Source organism: Lonchura striata, chromosome 6 (genome assembly GCF_050655825.1).
Source record: "Lonchura striata isolate lonStrDom1 chromosome 6, ASM5065582v1, whole genome shotgun sequence".
Taxonomy (NCBI): domain Eukaryota; kingdom Metazoa; phylum Chordata; class Aves; order Passeriformes; family Estrildidae; genus Lonchura; species Lonchura striata.
The window spans coordinates 10,896,729-10,917,438 of record NC_140708.1 but is presented as its reverse complement, the minus strand read 5'-3'; the positions used below and the strand labels follow the sequence as shown (position 1 = coordinate 10,917,438).

Sequence of the window (20,710 nt, the reverse complement as noted above, 5' to 3'; positions counted from 1 at the left end):
ACACCCTATTTCCATGTGAGGACAGATATGCACTCTATGTGGAGCTTTCACTCTTGCTAAAATCAAATATGTGCTAGTATAAAGTTATTCCTGCTAGCAATGTACTGTGGCCTAATTTTCGGTAGACATGTAGCAGCCTGGAGGGTATTGTCACCTTTTGGCCAACAGAAATGAATGTCACTCTTTAAAAGGTGTATTTAATATCAAACTAAAAGAATGAAATAGAATGTGGATATCTGGAGAAGCTCCCACGTGAGTAGCTGGGATGAACCAAACAGATACAAAGAGGGGATATGGAGGGACAAACCATTTTGAGGGGATATACAGTGCAAACACAACTCTACAGACATCTGTTATCACTAAAGGTGTTTTTTGTTCACTCATCTAACACAGACAACTGTGGTTTTTCCATGGTGATTGCATAATACGTCATGCAGCTCTGAGAATTAATAGGGTTGTAAAAGCTTGTGCTTTGAGTGCTGAAGTACTCTCTTTTCTCTTCTTAACTCCTGTGGCAGTCCAAAGCACAGGGGGTTCAGCACAAGGATATCTGGTGCGAGTATCAATATTGTCAGTGATCTGAGCTCTGGCAAGGTGGAAGCTGTGGTGGCAATGTGGGACAGAGCCCTGGAGACATGAAACCTTGCTGTGGTGCAGGACTCTAGAGATTTGAGGGCTCATGAACCAGAAAAAATACATCAGTGGCATAAGAAAGAAGTTTGGTTTTTTTGCATTGGCCCTTTGGAGACAGGATGTAGGGTAGCACAAGACAGGGAAAGAGTTGAGTCAGTGAGGAACCCCCAGGCTGCATTTTGACAATGCTGATGGATATCTGGGTGTGGAACAGCCTGGAGTGACAGCAGCCATCATAGTCTGAGCAGCCAGAGAGCTGTCAGCAACTGCTCAGTGCACTGCACGCTCTTTCTACATCATTGCCTTTGACTTTCATGGAAGTAAAATTTTTATCATGCTATAAATGAGATAACTGAGGGGAACCTGCTTCTGGCAATTTGCATGTCAGTTTGTATCTAATTACTGGAGTATCAGTACTGAGGCTAAAATCCTGAAATGGTAATATGAAAAACATACACATAAAACCTGGGCTAAAGGACAGGACCTGCTTTTAGGTAGGTAGTTTTGCCTTTTAAAAGGGAAGGAAAATCTTGTCAGCTTTATTGTTAATGATAGCATAAATGCAGAGTAATGCGGTTTTTGAGTTCACTTAAAAAGGAAGTCTTGAATTTACAGATAATTCACTGCATCATTTGATGAAATAGCAAGCAGAAGAATGAACAGATGCAGCAAACAGGTTAGACCTGTGCCTTCCAATGATCCTGTTCTCATGATGGAGCCAAGATATGCATGGTGACCCACTCCAGGTGCAAGGGCCAGGGAGGGGCAAGGAAAGGTGTGGGGAGGAAGGAATGGCAGAGTGGGGCTGTTAGGGACTGTCACCTGCATTCCTTCACCCCCTGTGCTACTCGGTGGTGAGAAGGATCAGGAGTGAAGGTGTGATGCTGCACCAGAGAAGAAGCAGGACATGGCTGTTAATTTTTGTTTGTTTCTCACTGTCCAACTCTATTCTAAATCGGTCTAATTTTCCACAATTTGAGCCAGTTTTGCCCATGGCAGGGATTGGTAAGTGGTCTTCCTGTCTCAAAATTTTCCACCTACAAAATTTTCCTTGTTTGTTTCTCTCCAGAGATGATGGCTGGGAGCTCGTCATGGCCAATCCACTACGTAGACAATCTTAGAAAAAGATTAAATGATCTGCGTCTGGTTCATTCAGATTGTTTCATTTCCAACAGGAGGAAGTTTGTATCTTTTTGAGGGGAGAAGAAATATCTTCAAAGGCTTTGGAGCTTGAGGTCTGTGTCTGCAAGAACAAGTCCTGAGTGATGAAACATGAATCAACCCCAGGTATGTTCCCACTCATTCTGCTGTTAACCATTACTTTTCTTGCACAGCATCCCAGCTCCTGGTCTGCTGTGTGCCATCACGGGGGCAGACCATCCCCAATCACAGATGAAAGCTGTACCCTGGTCCAGCTGCAAGGGCTCTAGGTGGGCTGGAGCCTCCTAATCTCTTCTCCTTATCCTCTTTCTTTTTCTTCTGCCACCCCAGGCCACCTGGCAGGGCTGGTGGCTCACCCCTCTCTTGGCTCAATGAGAGGTGCTCTGCCTCATCCCGAAGCCCTCAAAGCATTCTCAGTCTTCCCATTCCTGTACTTGACTGCCCTCAAGCCCCCAAAGCTATTTCCGTGGAGTGTCTTTATAAAAGCTTGCTAAAGCTAAGGATGAACTGCCATTCCCATAATCTCTGAAGAGCTTTTCCGTCCTTCTGCATCTCTGCTGTTCTTTGCATGGTGCACCCAGGGATTCCTGTGTCTCTGGTTGTAGTAACAACACAGGCCGCCTGATTTCATTTTTCTCCTGCTGTTCTGCACCTGTGTTACAACTAGTTTTAGTCATGAGCTGTTCAGCGTATCACTGAGAAGGTGCTTACACGCACATACATTTGGGGACTTTTTTCAAGGTTTTGAAAAGAAAAAAGTACTTTAATGGGTAAATGATTTATAGTTCTAGGACAAATCTGTTTCTTGACCTAATAGTCAAACATCTGCTTGGATAAGAAATATATAATTGCACTTGCATTCAGCAGTGAAACAAGTGCAAATGTCTTCAGTATAAAATTGTTGAATCTTTCCTTCTTGCTTGTGGATATCTCAGAATCACATGTCTGGTAAGACCATTAATAGCCCTCAGATCTCACCTGCCAACATAAACACAGGGATCCATATCAGCAAACCTACTGCTAATGTCACTGAATGACTAAAATATCTGTGACATAGGTTGAGTAACACAATCAGAAGTGAAATCTCGCTATATGAAGAGTTCTACTTCAAGGCTTGTGACTTTGTGGACAGATCAATATACATTAGTTTTGCTTTGTTGTTATCTGTGGTATTTGACTGCAATTACATAATTTCATAAGAATGAAAAATACAGGGATTTGGACAACAATCAGATGTCCTCCAGAAGATGCCCTTACAATCCAGAAAATAATAGGCCCATATTTACAGAACTTCCTATGGAATCGTTTGTGCTATCACCCAAATCCTTTGTTAATCTTCATCTGCCTTTCCTTCTAGACTGAGGCAACTGTATGTTACTCAGCCTTGCATGTTACTAAGGGCTGTACATGCAGCCTTAGCTTTTTTTGGTTATTCCATCCAGTAATTAATCCCAAGATATTTAAAGCTATCTGTGGCTGCCATATAGGGAAAGAAGTGCAGCAGTTCTGTTTTTATCAGGAGGTGAGAATTTTTCAGGGAAACCGGCAAAGATGCACTGAAAATTGTGTGTCCTTAGTGTTGTCAATAAAGAATGCAAGTACCAAGGAAATAGGTACATTTTTTTGAGCATTACTTCTATATAACTTTTTCTCCTTCCAAGTGTCCCACAGTATTGTGTCTATGAGTACTGAGGTAAAGTTTCTATGGAAATAGTCTAGTAGAACACAGGGAGAAAGAGTTTGATCTGAACCTCAAATTGTTTTCCCAGAAGGGATGAACATAAGGTGAAGCTTTAAGTATTGTACCAACTTGCTGCCAAAATTTTGTGCTGAGGCAGTTTGAATATTCACTGATTGTGTCTGCTTCACTTCTCCCCTTTCCTAGGTTTCTAAGTGTTAAAACTGGGAATGAATCACTCCTCTTCTACCCTTTTAATACTGCTTTTTCTATTATTGAAGTAGCTTCTGAAGCACAATGTAAGGAAATGGTGTGACACCCTGTCACACATGGTATAGAGTACCATGGGTGGCTTGAAGTGAGTTTATACCTCTCTTTCCTTCTTGCTTGTGGATATCTCAGAATCACATGTCTGGTAAGACCATTAATAGCCCTCAGATCTCACCTGCCAAAGTGTGGTAGGCCAGTTTGTGGAAAAAGTCTTGGAAATTCAGCTGGAGCACCCAGAGCAGTGTCTCAGTGCCACACTTCTGGAAAAAAGGAAGAACACTATGGGTAAGTCAACAAACATTTGAACTTAAAAGAAATGAATGTCATTACAACTTACTCAGAAATTAATAATAGAGCTTCACATGTGGTTTTGGTGGGGTTTTGACATCTGGGTTTGGTGAGTATGTTTTGGTTCTCAAAGGCATGTTACTGACCCATGATGGGGAATCTGGCTGTATTATTACAGGGAAAGGGGAGAATTCATGCTTTTATAATAGAGCATGAAAAGATATATCTAAACCCTATTCAGAAGCAGAAATAAATGCTTTGTGGAAACAAGCTGAACAAAATAATATTGCTTAGGTGAGCTTCTTGCAGTATGAAATTCCCAAGTGGATGGGAGGAGCAAGCTGGGTAAGGTCAGGACATTTGGGCCACACAGCTCTGAGAACACATTCCTTGGCAGAAACAACACCTATTGCCTGGCAGTATGTTATCAACTGAGCTATTGGTAGGGACTTCTGGGTGCTGCTTGCCTGAACGTTGCAAATCTGCATTTAATTCCAAGATGGAAGATCTGAATAGTGTGTGTATTTGCATATGATTGCAGACAAAGTTTAAGACATTTAGGAGAAGAAAAATGGAGGCAAATGCCGTAATTCCATCAATATCCAAGATTAATCATGCTTGCTAAAGTGCAGGCTAAAAACACGGGATCCTAGAATCCCAGAATAGTTTGTGTTGCAAGGGATCTTGAAGCCCATCCTGTCCCACCCCTACCATGGGTAGGGACACCTTCCACTATCCCTCACCCAGCCTGGTCTTGGGCACTTCCAGGGATGGGGCAGCCACAGCTTCTCTGGGCACCCTGTGCCAGGGCCTTACCACTCTCAGAGGGAAGAGTTTCTTCCCAATATCCCATCCAAACCTACTTTCTTTCAGTTTAATACCCCATTGTTCTGTCATTACATGCTCTTGTAAATAGTCTCTCTTGATCTTTCTTGTCCAAGCGCCCCTGGAGGGCATAATGTCCTTCAGGTCTAACCCCTGCATAAACATAGTTGGCAAACTGCATGTTTCTGCTTGTTGTTTTTAAAAATCACTTATTAACAACCAAGCTTTTCAAGGGAGAAATATGTTCTTCTCCTCACTTGATTTTTATAATAATCAGCTTTTTTTCTTTTTTTTTTTTTTGTAATATATAATCAACATACTGTCTAAAGTGATGTAGAGACCAAATGGATCTATCTGTGTTCAGATAAGTTTATAACCTGTATGTAGTGTTTGTAAAGGCTTTTCTTAAGCCAAACTAATTATTTTTCCATTATGTCTCTAGGAAATAAAGAACTAAGGGTATTTTATACTAGATGCAGGAATCTGTTATTAATTATCATTGTCAATATGCCAGAATGTCAAATAAGTGGTTTGACTAGACTTTTTCAGAGGCAACTATGTTGATAGGTCTTTATCTTTCTCTTTTCTAGTAAAAATGACATAATTTTATATAATCAAAGTGACCTTCTAAGAGCTTAATCTAAGATTTGTCATGATATCATTTACGAAGTCTCTACTGATCTTTGAAATGAAGATATCAATGATGTGAGTAGAGGGAAGGAATGCACACACCCCCATTTTTCTTTTTATTTTTTCCTCCACGCAGGTATATATAACTAAGTAAATACATATAAACACAAGATTTTTTTTTTTTTTTAATATGGAAGCTTTGATCTTGCAGGAAATAGCAAAAAGTACAGAAAAATGTAAAATTTGCAGGATCCACACATTATGTTTGTTACTTTCTGATGTGATTGAAACAGTGAAATATGAAGACTACTTGATGTAAAGCTAGCAAGATCACTAATCTCTTGTTCTCTGCCTGTGCGGTGTTTCCTTGCTTTGAAGGAAGCAGATTCCTGACCATTCAAGACATCTCCTGTTTTTGATACTGTCAGATAACCTGTTAAATTTTTGCCCCTGATGTCACAATTTTGTGATGTAAGGAGGCTGAAGGAGTATCAGAGAAGGCTTTATTCTGGACTGTTTTTGTTGTATACATTTACTGGTTATAGTACAACAGGCTAAATGTTAATATTTTTGCATCGATATGTGGCAGCAATATTGAAGCAAGCAGTAAAGCTGATATGGTTCATCTGGTTTTGGTGACTATAGCTCCCAATTAATTTACAATTTACAATTTTATGAAAAATTGGAATAAAAAATTAAGTTTTCTGAGCTCTAAAGGAAAAATCATTTTTATAATGAGATTTGAATATTTTATAGCTACTGAATTGATACATTCTGATGTATTTATGATGATACTTGTGTCAAGGCAAATCTTTCATATAAAAAAAATTCTTAATTTGCTCAAGTAATTGAAGTGAAATATTCTTAAGTAAATATAAACCCTGATGAAATTCTATGTTTACTCTTCCTGTTGCAAATTAAAAACCAAATTTTTTTTCCAAATAAAATATTAAGATTCTTGAATAACAGTTCATAAATGAATGTAGCCATGACGGTGACTATTGCTTGAAATTACCTAGTTAATTAATGAAATAAAAATGAAAAAGTAGCTATTTTTTATTCTGTATGTTAGTAATTTTTGCTACATGCCACAAGAGCTTTCCAGTTCAGCATTTTTAAGTGGGGTGTAAATAAGCTCATTCCTCCACTGTCTCCAGTTAGAAATTTTACATGATATTTTCTTTGTGAAATAGCAAAAGAGAGGTGAGAGTGGTGCTTCTCTTTTCATCAATTTTTATTATCTTCTATTGCAACATGGCTTCATCCTTTTGCTGCAAGAGTTGTCTTTTACAGTGTCTTCACATTGGAACTCTGTCTTTTTGAGCTTTTGGAGTAACAACTAATGGACTGATTTTCCCTTTTTCAAGGTGAGGTCACAGTCTTACAGTCTAATTTCACTGTGGTGACTGGAGCATAAAGCAAAGGTCATGTTTAAAGTTAATACAGAGTAAAAATCTTTGCACAATAAAAGATAATGCTCCAGCTTGAACAAATATATCCAGTTTACTGCAGTTTCTCCTCAAGGATTTCTCAAAGTTTCTCAGATGGATATAAAATGATAAATAAACTTTGCAACATCATGCAAATAAAATTGTTTTAAGTGGGGAAACTGATATGCAGGAGGAAACAAACTAAAGATTTCTGATTTCCAGTCACTTATGTGCAACTCAAATAAATTACCCTCTGATAAATGGAGGTGCATATTGACTGATAAGCTCTAAGTGGTTTTTATCACTTGGGCAGCATAAAGCAGCCATTGATGCTTAAACTGGGTTTATGAATATTGTGCTTTGCCAGCACAGAAAAAAGAATCCCAAATAAAGGTCTTGCTGCCTCATCTATTTGTGCAGTTATGCTCCAGATAAAGCACTGCAAATTAGGTATACCTAATTTAATCTGCTGGATGTAGTAAAAAGGATAAGATTATGGCTTCTTTTCCTTTCACTGGTGTCTCATATTAGCTGCTTCTTGGTTAATGTATACACACTGTTGCTTGGAGAAAAAGATACATGTAATTCTTTTTATAAAGAATTGATGCAGTTCTAAATAACTGTGAGATCTTCCATCACCTTTACAGTAAGATCTGGGAGGGAAGACGTGTGCTGCTGTCTTTGCAAACAATTTGGTGGGTGTTAACATCTTTGAAATGAGTCTCGGTGTTTCTGCTGACTTTGGGGAGTGGGTTCCTTACCAGGCCAGACAGCTTAGTGTCTGAAACCAGCAAGAGTCTGCACAAGCCAGAGTTTCTGAACTTTGGGGTAAAGTGACAGGTTCAAGGAGGGATATCAATAGGTGGTTTGGAAGGCTGTATTTCCTAGTACCTCAGCTGATGGGGAAAGGAAAAGGGCAACATGCAGCTGGGAGTTCAGGATAAAATGGAGGCTTGCACCCCCTAAAACCTCGAGAGAGAAAACCCAGTGGAGTCTCTCCCTTTGATTCATCCCTCGTGTACAGCAGTGCAGAACACTACTTGGCATGGCTGTGTGGCAAGAAGCTGCTGTTGACTTTGGAAGCTTGTCAGGAGGCTGCAAAAGTTTTCTTCCCTTTTGTGGCGAGCAGCTATGGTCCCCTGGGTTAGGATAAATCACATTGTGACAATGCAGAGGCAGGAGAAAAAGACTTCTTGGTCTTTTTGGCCCAGTGGCCATTGAAGTAGTGAGGAGAACATAGAAAATTAGATTATGAGGAGATTAGAATAGCATTTTTTATCATAATGTATGCTGACTCACAGAAAACTCCAAAAAACTCAAAATCACATCATGTGCGAGGGACAGTAGAAGGAGTAGACTCTTCTCAGAAGGTTGTATTTTGGAGATAGAGTAATACAAAGGATCTTCTTGTGAATTTTGGGTTTGCTCTTCATCTGCTTCTGAAGTTCTAGTTTTCTTTTCACCGTGAAAGTGCTGTAAAGAAGATTAATTGTGTGTAACATGCTGGGAGAGTAATACATGGTTTTCCCAAGCGGGCAGTTAGTTGCCTAAGGTGTGCAGACATGCAAGTGATTATCAGTAAGAAAAGATTGCAAAAAACCTCTTCTCATTCCAGGCAAATAAAGGTGGTATTTTCTGTATTGGTGCATTCACTCAATAGAATCAAATTTTGTGACAGTGGATTAGGAGAAACAGAAGTCGTCCTGTAATATTGCGTCAAAAGGCTTATTGTGATTCAGAGGAAAGGTTTATGTGTCACCACGGCTTATGGCATACTATTGTCTTTTCCTTTTGGTGAAATGCAACCGTGGAGTGTAATTATTGCATTTGTAATGTACCTGGTCCTGTAATTGTCTTTTTACCTTGAAATATCTAAGGTGTGCTAAAATGTCCCATTGTAATAATGACCCATTGCAGTGCGGCCAGGTACATGATTGACCCCTTTGTATTGTTGTACATGTCCTTTTCATATCATATAAGTCTGACTTTATTACTGTTGTGCATCATGTTTATGGGGACACCATAAAATTTGGAGGCAGTCACAGCATATTTACCTTTCCCCATTCATCAGTGGGAGCTGTTTTTCCTTCCTCTTCCAATGTAATTTTTTTGAACAAGAAGTTATTTTATTAATATTTTGATGTTATTTGAACAGAGATAATGTTCAGTAAGAAAAACAGACCTAACATTCATGAAACACATTTTTAGACTCCGTGAGCAGTTTCTTTCTAAGGGGTTTTGGGACTGGTTGATTAGAGAATGTGTGGATACCCTCTCCCTGGAAGCCATTCTGCTGTTTTGAGCAGAAAACAATTCATCCACAACCTCTGTGTGCTCACCACAGCTGAATGGAAGGGTAAAGCACCTGCTGCTTCCACTTCAGCCAAAGTACTGGGTCAAGTTTAACACAGATTTTCAAATAGCTTTACGATGCTAAAACCCATGTTTGTGGCAGAGTACTTTTCACTGCAAAAGCTTCACATGGGTCTAATCTATAGGACATGGAGCTGTGGAGAGAAGCCCACAGGCAACAGAACACTGTGGTGCTGAAGGGCAGGAAAAAAAAAAGTTAGGGTTGGTAATGAAAATGCCACCTCTGTTTGGTGCTGTTTTATTAGAGCTTGGCAAGTCAGTAAAATAATTATTTGTTAGTAACTATATTGCATTATATCACTTTACAGTCATCAATTTAGAGAACAGCTTTGTTTTAAGCTCTGTGTCTGATTCCCTTTTTGTTTTCAGACTGCATGATGTATTTGAAAGCTGCTTGACTGCTCTTTGGGAACTGATTGCACTTCTCTGTGACATGGGAAAATTTAAAATAATTGATAATAAATAAAACCTGTATAGTATAAAGCTCAGTAACAGCATGAAGAGAGAGCAGCAGCATCCCCACTGTCCTTCCCAGGACTCGGTTTATGGTGGGCTCATTTCCTCAGGCACATTGACACCTTTTGACAGCCCAGCAAACACTATTTGTGTCCATAACTAGGATTCATTACCCAAGGGGACGTGCTCACTTCAATTTATGTATGAATATATTCTTTCTGTTTCTCAAAATATCCCCAAATGCTTCAGGGGGTTCTAGCTGTGTCCCCAGGAAAAGACTATGTAAAAAATCAATTGTTCTGGATTATTACAGTCATTTCTTGGATTTATTGGATGGTAGTGTAAGATGGGAGAAAGAGCAAAAAAGGAAGTAGGAGGTGGTGTGCCTTAAGAGAAAAACACACTTGTTTAATTGAAAGTATGCCTTAAATCTAAGAAGCTCTAGATCTTGTTCGAGGCCAGAATATGACTTGAGGTTTGGAAGATCCAGCTGGTAGCATAACTTGACATTCATAGATTTGCTATAATGGAACTATTTTTGCAGGTAAATTAAAGTGTTTCGTTTGCTATGTCTGCCTTTAAAGGGCATAGCAACTTCCTGCAGTTTTCTAAGTGGAGTTTTGTTTATTTTCTTCCTTCCCCCCACTAAGTCTTTGTGGTCTCCTGATATCATGGGAAGCTATGCCTGAGTGCAGTTTCCTGTATATTGTATTATTTTTTTGTGCTCTGGCTCTTCCCTATGGTTTTAGTTTTATGCACTGAAATGCTTTTTGAAGAGCTACAGGTCCTTATTTATGTCAGTGTCAGCTTTAAAGAGCTTTCTGAATTAAAAAAAAACCAAAAACACTATTTGCAACATATTCTTCTCAGTTTGCTCTTGTGTTTCTTGGGTTGTGCCCCCTGAGGGAAAAGAGCGACCCTTCCTTCCCATCACCACTGGGTTCTAGGATAGTTAATCTGGACTCCAGCCCTGAGTGGTGAAGGAGTGCATAAATGAAGATTTGCAACACCCTGAAAAGACTGTAAAAAGAAAAAGAAATAACTCTAAGTCCTGGGGAGGAATTTTCACTGTGGTGCCTCAGGAAAGAGCAGGTTAAGACACGGAAGGTATCCTGTGGATTTCCATCTCCTGCCTGTCTCTTGGTAGCAGTGTAGGGGAAGGAATCTCTGATGGGTGCTGCCTGATGGTGACTCCCAATGAAGACAAAGAGCTGTGTTAGCAGAAATCCTCCTTTCCCTGCAAATGAAAGAAATTATTTTGGGGGACCTCTATTGATTTGGCTGTGGAAAATGACTCAAGTTCAGGAAGGGAAATATCCTCTGATCTCCTAAGGTTCCCTTCTTTGACTTTCCCTAGAAGTCTTGATAGGAGAAAGAAAGGAAAAAGTCCAAAAAAATAGATTATCTGTATTGTTCCTGGTAGGTTTTTATAAGAGAAATGATAAGCAATCTTGAATGTAGATTTGCCAGCCTCCAGAAGTTAACTAACTCCTTATAGCTAGGCAGCAATTTATTAGGGGAAGTAAGGAAGTAATTTTAACTGACATCAGTAAAACATTAGGAGGAATTCTCTGGGTACTACAATCTCTAACCATTACTATTTTTTAAATTCCTCTAAGTCATTCCTATGATCCGTTCTTTATTATCAGAGCCTGATTGGCAAATTTAGATTAAGTCAGAGCTGAGATTTTTCAAACAGCAACAGTATAGGTTTCTCACATGAACTTGTTGTAGTTGAAAAAACAAAGATGGCTCAGACCATTTTGAGGGCTATCAGAAGGAAAATGAATAATTTAAATTCAGTTTAGTTCAAACCATCACTACATCATGTTATCTTTACACAATTTGTTGTCAGCTCATTCTATTTATATAGTGATATATTTAGTTGCAGTTCTTGAGATAAAGTTGTAGGAATGACTTTTAGGAAGTGGATTTCTTTTGACAGAATTTCAGAATCATGGAATAATTTAGGTTGGAGTGAAACTTGGTTAACTCTCTTGTGAGTCAGGGCTGACTTTAGCATTAGATTAGATCCCTCATGACCAGGTCTTGTTGAGTTTGAAGCATTCCCCAAGCATGGGTTTCTCTCAGCCTGTCTGGGCACTTTGACACAGTTTGAGCAATCCATGCAGAACCATCTTTTCTAATACCTGATCAGATCACAATTTTCCTCATTTCAGTTGGCCTTTTGTCCTTTCTGAAAAAAGCCCATGTCCTCCCTTCCTGCTGCCCACCCTAAGGAAGCAGGGCCCTCCACCAGTCCCTTCAGGAATGCATGACCAGGGCATTGTGCTTCTCAACTCTAGAACTGTTCCAGGACTGACAGCTTTACATCATGCAACTTCAGCCATCTGCACCCATTTGAAAGAGATTTAAACTCCTAGAAATTTCAAAACAGAAAGGGAGAGAAACCTCAGACCACCTTCAATCATCCTTTTTATATTACATGTCTGATCTCCAGAGCAGGGTAACTAACTGGATGCCTTGCCTCTAACCATCCTGAGTGCTACAACTACCAGGAAAAAAAGTAAAATTCTGGGGAAAGGAGTTTCCTGTTCTGTGGGCACACTGCCTTTCAATCTTGTTCTCTCCACAGTTTAAAAAAATGGGTGCAAACCCCTCAAGTTTCTGGATTGAAAATAAGAAGCTACAGAAAAAAGAAGAGGAAGGCGATATGATGTTAATGAAATGATGAAGATAATTTGAGAAAAATATTAAGAAAAGCATTAGAGGAATAATGAAGGTAGAACATCAGACAAGAATAATGGGTTCTGCCTGCTCTTGCCCTGTGGGGCTAAGGTTAATAAGGTAGAGTGCTCAGGGTCACAGCACCTGCAATGAGAACTGTAAAGGAGGCTTCCTTCCTCTCCTGCCACCTCTCACTCTTGTTCTCTCTCTTCTCTTAATTATTTTCTTTTGCAGGGACATCCTTCTTTCAGGATTTTTTGAAGAGCAGCACAGAGGAAAGAAAGAGAAAACAATTTCTATTTCTGCTCCTTGTTTTTAGCACATGTGGAATGTATTTGGAGAATTGTTTACCTGGAGTGAGTGCTTGATTGGATTCTGGTGAGGATTGTGTTGAGCCTGATGGCCAATCCAACCCACCCGGGGCTGGACTCTCGGCAGAGAGTCATGAGTTGTGAGTTAGATATGGTAGTTGGAGAAAGTAGGTTTGTAGTCTTAGTATCTCCTTTAAATAGTATATTAATGTATTATAGAATAGTTATAATAGAAATCACTCAGCCTTCTGAACTGGAGTCAGACATCATAATTTCTTCCCACTGGGTTCACCTGCATTTTACAATAATTTTCCTACTGAGGCATTGAACAATTGTTATCAATGTATGATTTCTTTAGATTTGACTAAAGAGTTCAAGCCATCTGTGATCCCATCAGGTGAGTAATGACCAGAAGAGTACTATTTTATTGTGTATATACAATTTAAAAATTCAAAGTGTGAGAGAAACATGCATATTATTACAGTTTCATCTTGGCAGAGGCAGGCTATTATTTTTGGACGTTCTACTGTAGGTTTTTCTTTAGAAGAACATAGCAAGGAGAGAAGAACACTTAAAAAATTGTTTTTGGCAGAAATCCTTTTCCGCTCATGAGCAGCAAAGACTCACAATCCTGTGTATGTGTGATAATAAAATGCTACAACCAGGTTTCAAGTAGATTTGAGAAATCATGAAGGCAGAGAACACCTCAAATTTTAGGCATAATGCAAATATATTGACAACTGAAGAAAAACTTACGTCAACAGTGGTATCACTGCTTCCCCAAGTCCTGGCTGTGTTGGCAGCTCTGGAAATGGGGGAACCAGTGCCCTCAGCTGGGTTATATAATGCTAACAAGTGTTTGTGCATCTAAGTGCCATGAGTGACAGTAGTTCCATATAAACAAACTCACTTTTCTGGGTTTGTATGATTACAAGTAACTCATCCTGGGAAAGATTCATGTTGGCACACAGCAATCCAGAGGAGTTTATTTTAAAAAATAAAAGCAGGCACCAGAGGACTGATAAGATGTTCAGGCTTTCTGTGCTGTGCCCAGTTATCTGAACACTGGAATCCAGAGATGGATGAACTTGAAAGGACTTTTCTTACCAAATTTCTTATAACAGGGGCCCCAGAAACTTCCTAGGCTCCTTCAGTCTGGAGATTGTTTTTTGCACCTGACCTCATCTTTTATTTTTTAATCTCTTTTCTTAATGTAGCCACAGTCTTTGATAGAAATTACCCATCCTCTCTGCAGGAACTGAGGCTGTGGAAATAGGAATGAACATGCTACTTTGAGTGCAGGTTTTGTGGTACTTTCAAAGGCATTGCACCTAAGGTTTCTGTATTGGCATACCTCACTCAAGACTTGGAACTTTGGAATTTGGGCTGTCTCCTTGTACCTCATTTGGCAAAAATGTCAGAGTGCTAAACCTTTCCTTGCTCAAACCTCTCTATTGTGGTTTTATGTTTAATAACAGTAGTATTTCTTGTTTATAACCTGACATTTTTAAAATTAACTTTTTTGTCTCTTTTCAACTTACACTAGATTATAGTAGTAATAACTCACCTTACTCTGCTTCTTGTGCCAAACCCTTCAACTAGCTACTCCTAATCTTAAAGAATTTGATGTACTGATCCATATTAGGTATTCATTTAGTATGATGACAAAGGGTTTGAATTTATGCAGAGTCCTATACTTGAACTGGATAGAAAATGTAAATTGGTGCTGTTCCCTTCCCTATACACAGAATCTGTCTTCACTGAACAGCTGAATTTGGGCTAAACATTTTTGTATTTTTCAGAATGCATTGTGTGTAACTGTAGTTGCAGAAATATGACTGTAAAAACCCATTTCCTTTTTGCCAGTAGTTACTGATTTAGCATTCGTGGATCAACATGTATTTAGACACTAAGGTTTCATGTTATATCATTTTTTACTGCTTAAAGAAGTGAACACTGTTACGTCTATGCTCCAGAACACACTGTGTTGATGTAAGTGGGCATTTGAGATTGAAGACTTCTCTTTGAGAGAATGTTGCTCCATCTTCCTCCAGTGAGTCTGCAGGGGAAAGGAGACTTCGTTTTGTTCTTTCTGCATTTCTCTTCTCTGCATCTATTCTTAGAGTCTAAAAACAGAACTGTGTGCTGCAGCCAGTTGCCCATTCAGGCTGTGACACATGTTCTGCAGTGACTCCTTGTTCCTGCAGAAGGGCTGATTGAATGGCAGACATGCCAGGGTGGGTGCCACGCGACCACAGCTCAGATTTCAGGACAGGCTGGTGGATTTGGCCACCAAACTCTCACATTGTCAGGTTCACTTTTTGCCAGGATTCCTCAGCAAGCAGTAGGTTCACGGCTGGAGCAAAATTCTTTCATTTTGGCAGTGGGTGAAATCAGTCACTGCATCTCATTTTCTTTCTGACTCCTGGCACTGGTGGCAGCCTGACTCAGTCCAGGCTGTTGATTAATAGCAGTAGAGAAGGGGTGGTCAACAGCTGAGTACCCAGCCCTGTGCTGCAGGAGAGACTGTTCCCTTCTAAGCATTTCCAGTCTCAAAATTTGAAAAGCACTGGGTGAACTGGGAAAGCCTTGCCTGCCTGCTGAGTCTCTAGGTGCAGCTATGCTTCAGACACATTGCACCTGTTGAACTACTTTCTTAGGTAAGTGACTTAAGCAGAAATGTCTATGTTTTTAAACTCTATCCAGACCAGGTTAGGATGGTTTTGTACTATTCTGTTCTTCCATGGGGAAGATACATGTGACTTAGCTAAACCTGAGAAAAGACATTTGTAGACTTCCATATTAAATGTCTGAGCTTGCTCTGTGTGGCTGTAGGAACACTTTGCTTGCCACCTCCTCCTGCCTCATCTCCCCTTTGATAAAAGGCTGTGTCCTTTACCTGAGGCAATTTATCTCACTAAGGAGAAAAAGCCAGCTAGCTGAAAGGGTAAGTGAAGACAAGGCATCAGTGCCCTGGAGTCAGGAGGAACATCCCTGGCCTGGGGGCCACCAAGCAAAGGATGGCTGGCTGGGCCAGGGAGGGCATTGTTCTTTCTGTTCTGGGCTGGGGTGCCTCACCTTGATTCTTGTGCAGAGGTTTGAGCACCATAATATTGGTGCCTTTTCCTTGGTCCGAAAAGTTAAGAGCTAGACATGGTTAAGGGATAAAGGGTTTTTATTTTGGTATTTAATAAGGATCCTTATGGTGCCCAACTTTGCCAAGGCAGAATGCGCCGAAATGCACCATAGGTCATGTATGCAATTTTACAGACCTTGCAAATTAACATATCTAATAAAAATGCCCCAATGAGAGGTTTGGATGACTAGAGTGATATTTCCCCATCTCAAGGAATTTCACCTTGGATGGGCTGACTCTTGGTTTGTAGGATGTATTCTAGAGAGAACTTTGTTTTCTCAAGATAGTGTAGGGCTTCCCATCTTTCAACTGTGAGGCCTCTAGGATATTTGGTCTCCTGGCCCAACAGACGAGTCAGGGCTATGCTAAGTTGTCAGACTTAGGGAGTTAAAAGTATGCATGCTGAGAATACTGAGGATACATAAAAGGTATAGAAAAGGTATATAAAAGAAAAGGCAAAAAATTCATCTTGGCATCAATGTAAGAGAGATATTAAGCTGTTAGAGAGTATCCAAAGAGGAGGGGAGGAGGTAGGATGAAGCTGTATGAGGAATGGCTGAGTACACTTGTTCTATTCAGCCTGGAGAAGAGGAGACTGAGGAGACACTCATTGCAATCTACAAGACAGACAAGGCTGGAAAAACAGTTTTAAATTCAGAAATAAAAGCAATGCTCTATGTTAAACCACCTCGGGGTCTTATTACTACTCAGAGACTCTGGCTAAGAGGAGGAGAGCTACATGTCCTCCCTTTCCCCCCACAGATCTGATTATTTGACCTAACCCCCCAGACTGCCAGTGGAGACCTGTAATTGCATGTTGGGGCAGAGAGGTGAGGGATGCAGCGTACTGTGGCAGTAGCTGCTGTCTCTGAGAGCACTTCAGAGACTGAAGACTGAGTTTGGTGGCGATCAAACCCTGAAACCCTGGCCTTAAGGCCCTTATATTGGCCAACAAAAATTCCTCAGCACATCAGTGTGAGGAGGACATGAAAATGGATGCTCAGGTGTCCCAGCAGGACTTGTCTGCTTTGGCTGCAGTGCTGGGTGGCCCCAGGCCCTCCAATGTGGGGTAGCATTACAGCTTGTGAGGACTAACATGTCTTTGGGGAAATGGGATTTGCAAAAAAGACTTAGAGAGAGCAGCAGGTTCTCTCCCAGGTCCCTAGATGTGCAATTCCTATCTTGCCAGTTGCTTTCTGCCTCCTGTCAAATGGGCATTTGGGTGTGCACAGTGGCTCGTTGTTTCTTTTAGCATATTTCATTGGATGGTGTTTCTAGATGCAAAAACATCAAAGAAGTGCTACAGTACAGCTGTGTGCCCTGCTATTGTTGTTACTGTTTATTTTCTTACCTCATTGCTCTTTCTAGTAAATTGTTCTTATCTCAGCCCATGATCTTTGCCTTTTGTGCCTCCATTTCTCTTCTCTGGCCTGTGGGTTGGAGAGGGGTGAATGAGTGTCTGTGGTTTGGAGATTCTTGGTGAGAGAACTAAATTGGGGAGTACCATTCATAAACAATGATGCTATGTTTGCTTCATCCTTTGAAAAGTAATAGGGGCAGGGATATTACTTTGGGGTTTGTGTTCCTGTTAACTTAAAAAAAGATAAGTTTACACATTGGGACTTCTTAGTGTGTACTCCCAGGGCCAATTAGTCTGAAAGTTAACTGTTTCTGCATTTTCCTCTTCTCCTAAAATGTATTTCTCTGAAGCAATTAAAACAAGTTTCTTTGCAGTCAATGGTGCTTCTGTGTGGCAGCATGTTTGTAAACCAGAACAGATATTGCTTGAATCCTGGACTCTGCATTTCTAACAGCATTTACCACTTTGTTTGTTTGCATGCTTTGTTTTACTGCTGGTTGGGTTGAGGAGCTGCATTCAGCCCCCAAAAACAAACTCTTGTTTGTGGCTTGATTGCTTGTACTGAGAAGGGAGCAGAGGAGAGGTAATCCTTCAATGTTCCAATGACAACTGAGGCAACAAGGCCTCTGGAAGAGTAATTATCCTTTCTCTGTCACTAGACAGGTCTGAAATTCGCTTTTCCCTCTTTGCCTGGTCTGCTCCCTCCAACAAGCATGTCTCAGCTCTCCTCCCCAGGATCTGCACACCAAGCATGCCCAGAAAGCACTCTGAGCTTTGCTCAGCACTTCCCTGCTGCTCTGGAGGGCTGGAGTGCTAACTTTTATTTTTTATCAAGGAGAAGACAACACACAAAAGATATTTAAGCTTTCTCATGTCAAAGCACAGGACTGTGGTCCCAGCAGAAGGTGGGAATGCAGCTTTCCTCTTGCAGCATGTGGCCCTCCAAAGGGAAATGACACAGAAATCTCACACACAAAAGTGAGTAGAGTGACACAAAATAGTCAATACCAGGCACTGTTGCTACTTGCTCTTATTGAAACTTGTGGCTGGTTGTGTTATTTGTAGCCTGTGGATGTTTTTAGGTTGGCAGTTTAATTGCTGTTCACAGCAAATGGTTGCATGGTCTGATTGCTACCAACAGGGAATTCCCTAACCTTTTTCAGTTATTGGAGCACTCCGTGGCCTGCTGTTTTCTTTAGCCATGTTTTTAAAGAATAATTCTGACCAAACTGCCCCTAATATTGTCTTCAGCATCGCTAACCACTAATTCCTAAAACATATTTAAAATTAGTGAAGCTGTCAAATTGGCACTGTGCCCTTCCACTAAATTGCTCATGTTCTCTGGCAGCCAGCTCTTCAGCATCTGTATGTGTGTATTTATATACATATAATAATTCTGAATAAAGCTTGAGGTTTATTCAGATGGATAAAAAATTCACTCAGAAGGATGACAATATGGTTGTTCAACTCACTTATTTAAACATTGATCCTGCTTACTGAAGCAGTTGGAAATCTAAACCTTCTCTGTTCTCCAGCAGTGACATAAGTCTGTGCAGTCTCAGTGGGATGACACTGGATATATGGTTATAATCTATAGGTAATGTTCTTTGAATAAGATTACCCATAAAGCTCTTGCTTTGTGCTATGCTCTGATGAGTTTTGCCAAAACACACATTTTTTTTAAAGATAAAGCCCCCAGACAGCAGCTGAGATAGGAGGCTTGGTAACTGCTGACTTCAAATTAAGCATTCCAGATTTTGCATGCTTGAGCTGTGATGCTTGATAGTTTCAATTAAAGCAGCTAAGATATCTCGCTAAATAGATGAGAAAACACAAATACTGGGATTTCCATAGTGAAGTGCAGCAGGGAGAGGGCAGAGAGCGCACCAGGATTATTACTCAGGGAGCCCTATGATTGACTAGAACATATAGTGCAGTAGGGAAGGAGAGGAAAGGGACAGTGCCTCTGAGATGGAATTGCAGCAGAAATACTTGTGTGAGGGGCAGGACACAGCACAAGTCCTTTGGGCTGTGTGAGCAGGTGCTGAGCAGGGACACACACCTTATTATTTGTGCATCTCAGCAAGGGATTCACCGTCTCCAGTTAGAGTAGCTCTCTGCTTGGGTTTTTAAAGATTTTTTTTAATTCTGTTTTTTAAACTATGTTTTCCCTGTAGTTGACACAGCCAAGCTTGCATGGGCAGGAATTTAAGTGTACAGGTATCTTCCTTTTGACACAGGCAAACATGCTGATCCAGAAGAGCCTCTGAGCCTCAAGAACTAACTAGACACCCAAACCTTTATTTCCCATCAATCTCCATGGAGTGTTCCTGTGGGCAGACAGCCTGGGTAGTCATTCCAAGCATCCTCTAAGAACTGAGTCGATCACTTTGTGATGGTATAGAACTTTCTCTTGGAAACACTCTTATGGGCTGATCAGCAGAGGTCTAAAGTGTGTGCTGACTGTGAGAGCCAAATCTACCTGGGGTGAAAGGCAGAGCTTTGCCAGATCTGTTTTCCAGAACTGACCTCTGTTATGTCCAGGATACTGCAGGAGTTTTATGGACCTACTGTGGCACTTAAAAGAGCAGTGAATGCACAGGAACAGAGAAGATTTACTTATCTGTTGTGTCTCTATGAAAATATTTCAATCCTACATATAAACTGCACCAGAGTAGGGAAAGATGGGAAGCCTGCAAAGAAAACTCCAGAGCAGGTGGACTCTGGTAATTTTGTTCAGTGTAGTACTAGAAATGCTATTTACATTATTCCTCTATGCAGCAAACACTGTAAATGCTATAAATCCAAGGAAAAAATGTTGTAGCTTTTTTTTCTGTTTGGAAAACTGCCTGGGAACTGTTATTCTTTAGCATATTTCATAGGAAATAGAGCTTTAATTCTGTGGAATACTTCTCCAAGTCTCTTGCGAAAAGAACTCTAAGTCATACTTCAGTAAAGAATCAGATCAGATACAGAAAGTAGTTTTTAGCTATGATTTTTTTTGCCTGCTGTGCTATCCCAGAGAATTTTAGGCAGAAAGACTTCACCTGGTTTTCTCAAGGTATGTATCCAAGGGGACTCTGAGTTCTGCCTCTTTAACCATGGCAGAAATGCAGAAATAACTGTAATTTATATTTTAGAGGCACCAGAAGCCCTTGGGTTCACACATGCACACGTTCAGGTGCAGGATGTCCTTCCCAAATGGACTAATATGAAATCACATTTTTCAGCCTGCTCAAGTATTATTTTATCAGTAAAGAATATGAAACACTGAATTTCCTAACACCAGAAAATAAAATGCAAGACTAGAAACAGGTGCACTGTGCTGCATTCTAGGGTGAATACAGAAGAAAGAAAGGGGCCCATTTTGCTTTATTTTCTATGTAAGGCAGAGGGAGAAATTGAAGGTAAAGAGAATAGCAGAAGCTGCTATGTGTTTGGAAAGCAGAATTTGGCTGTGCAGCATTTTGC

At 40.4% G+C, this 20,710-nt stretch overlaps 1 long non-coding RNA gene across 3 annotated transcripts in view; it reads left to right on the top strand.

Moving 5' to 3' along the window:
* Positions 1-20,710, top strand: part of LOC144246565 (uncharacterized) — a 538,094-nt gene that overhangs the window by 102,441 nt on the left and 414,943 nt on the right. For 2 of the 3 annotated variants that reach the window (XR_014956250.1, XR_014956249.1), the window contains one exon: positions 1,809-1,920. This is a non-coding gene — a long non-coding RNA (uncharacterized LOC144246565). The other variant, XR_014956251.1, reaches the window with a different exon arrangement.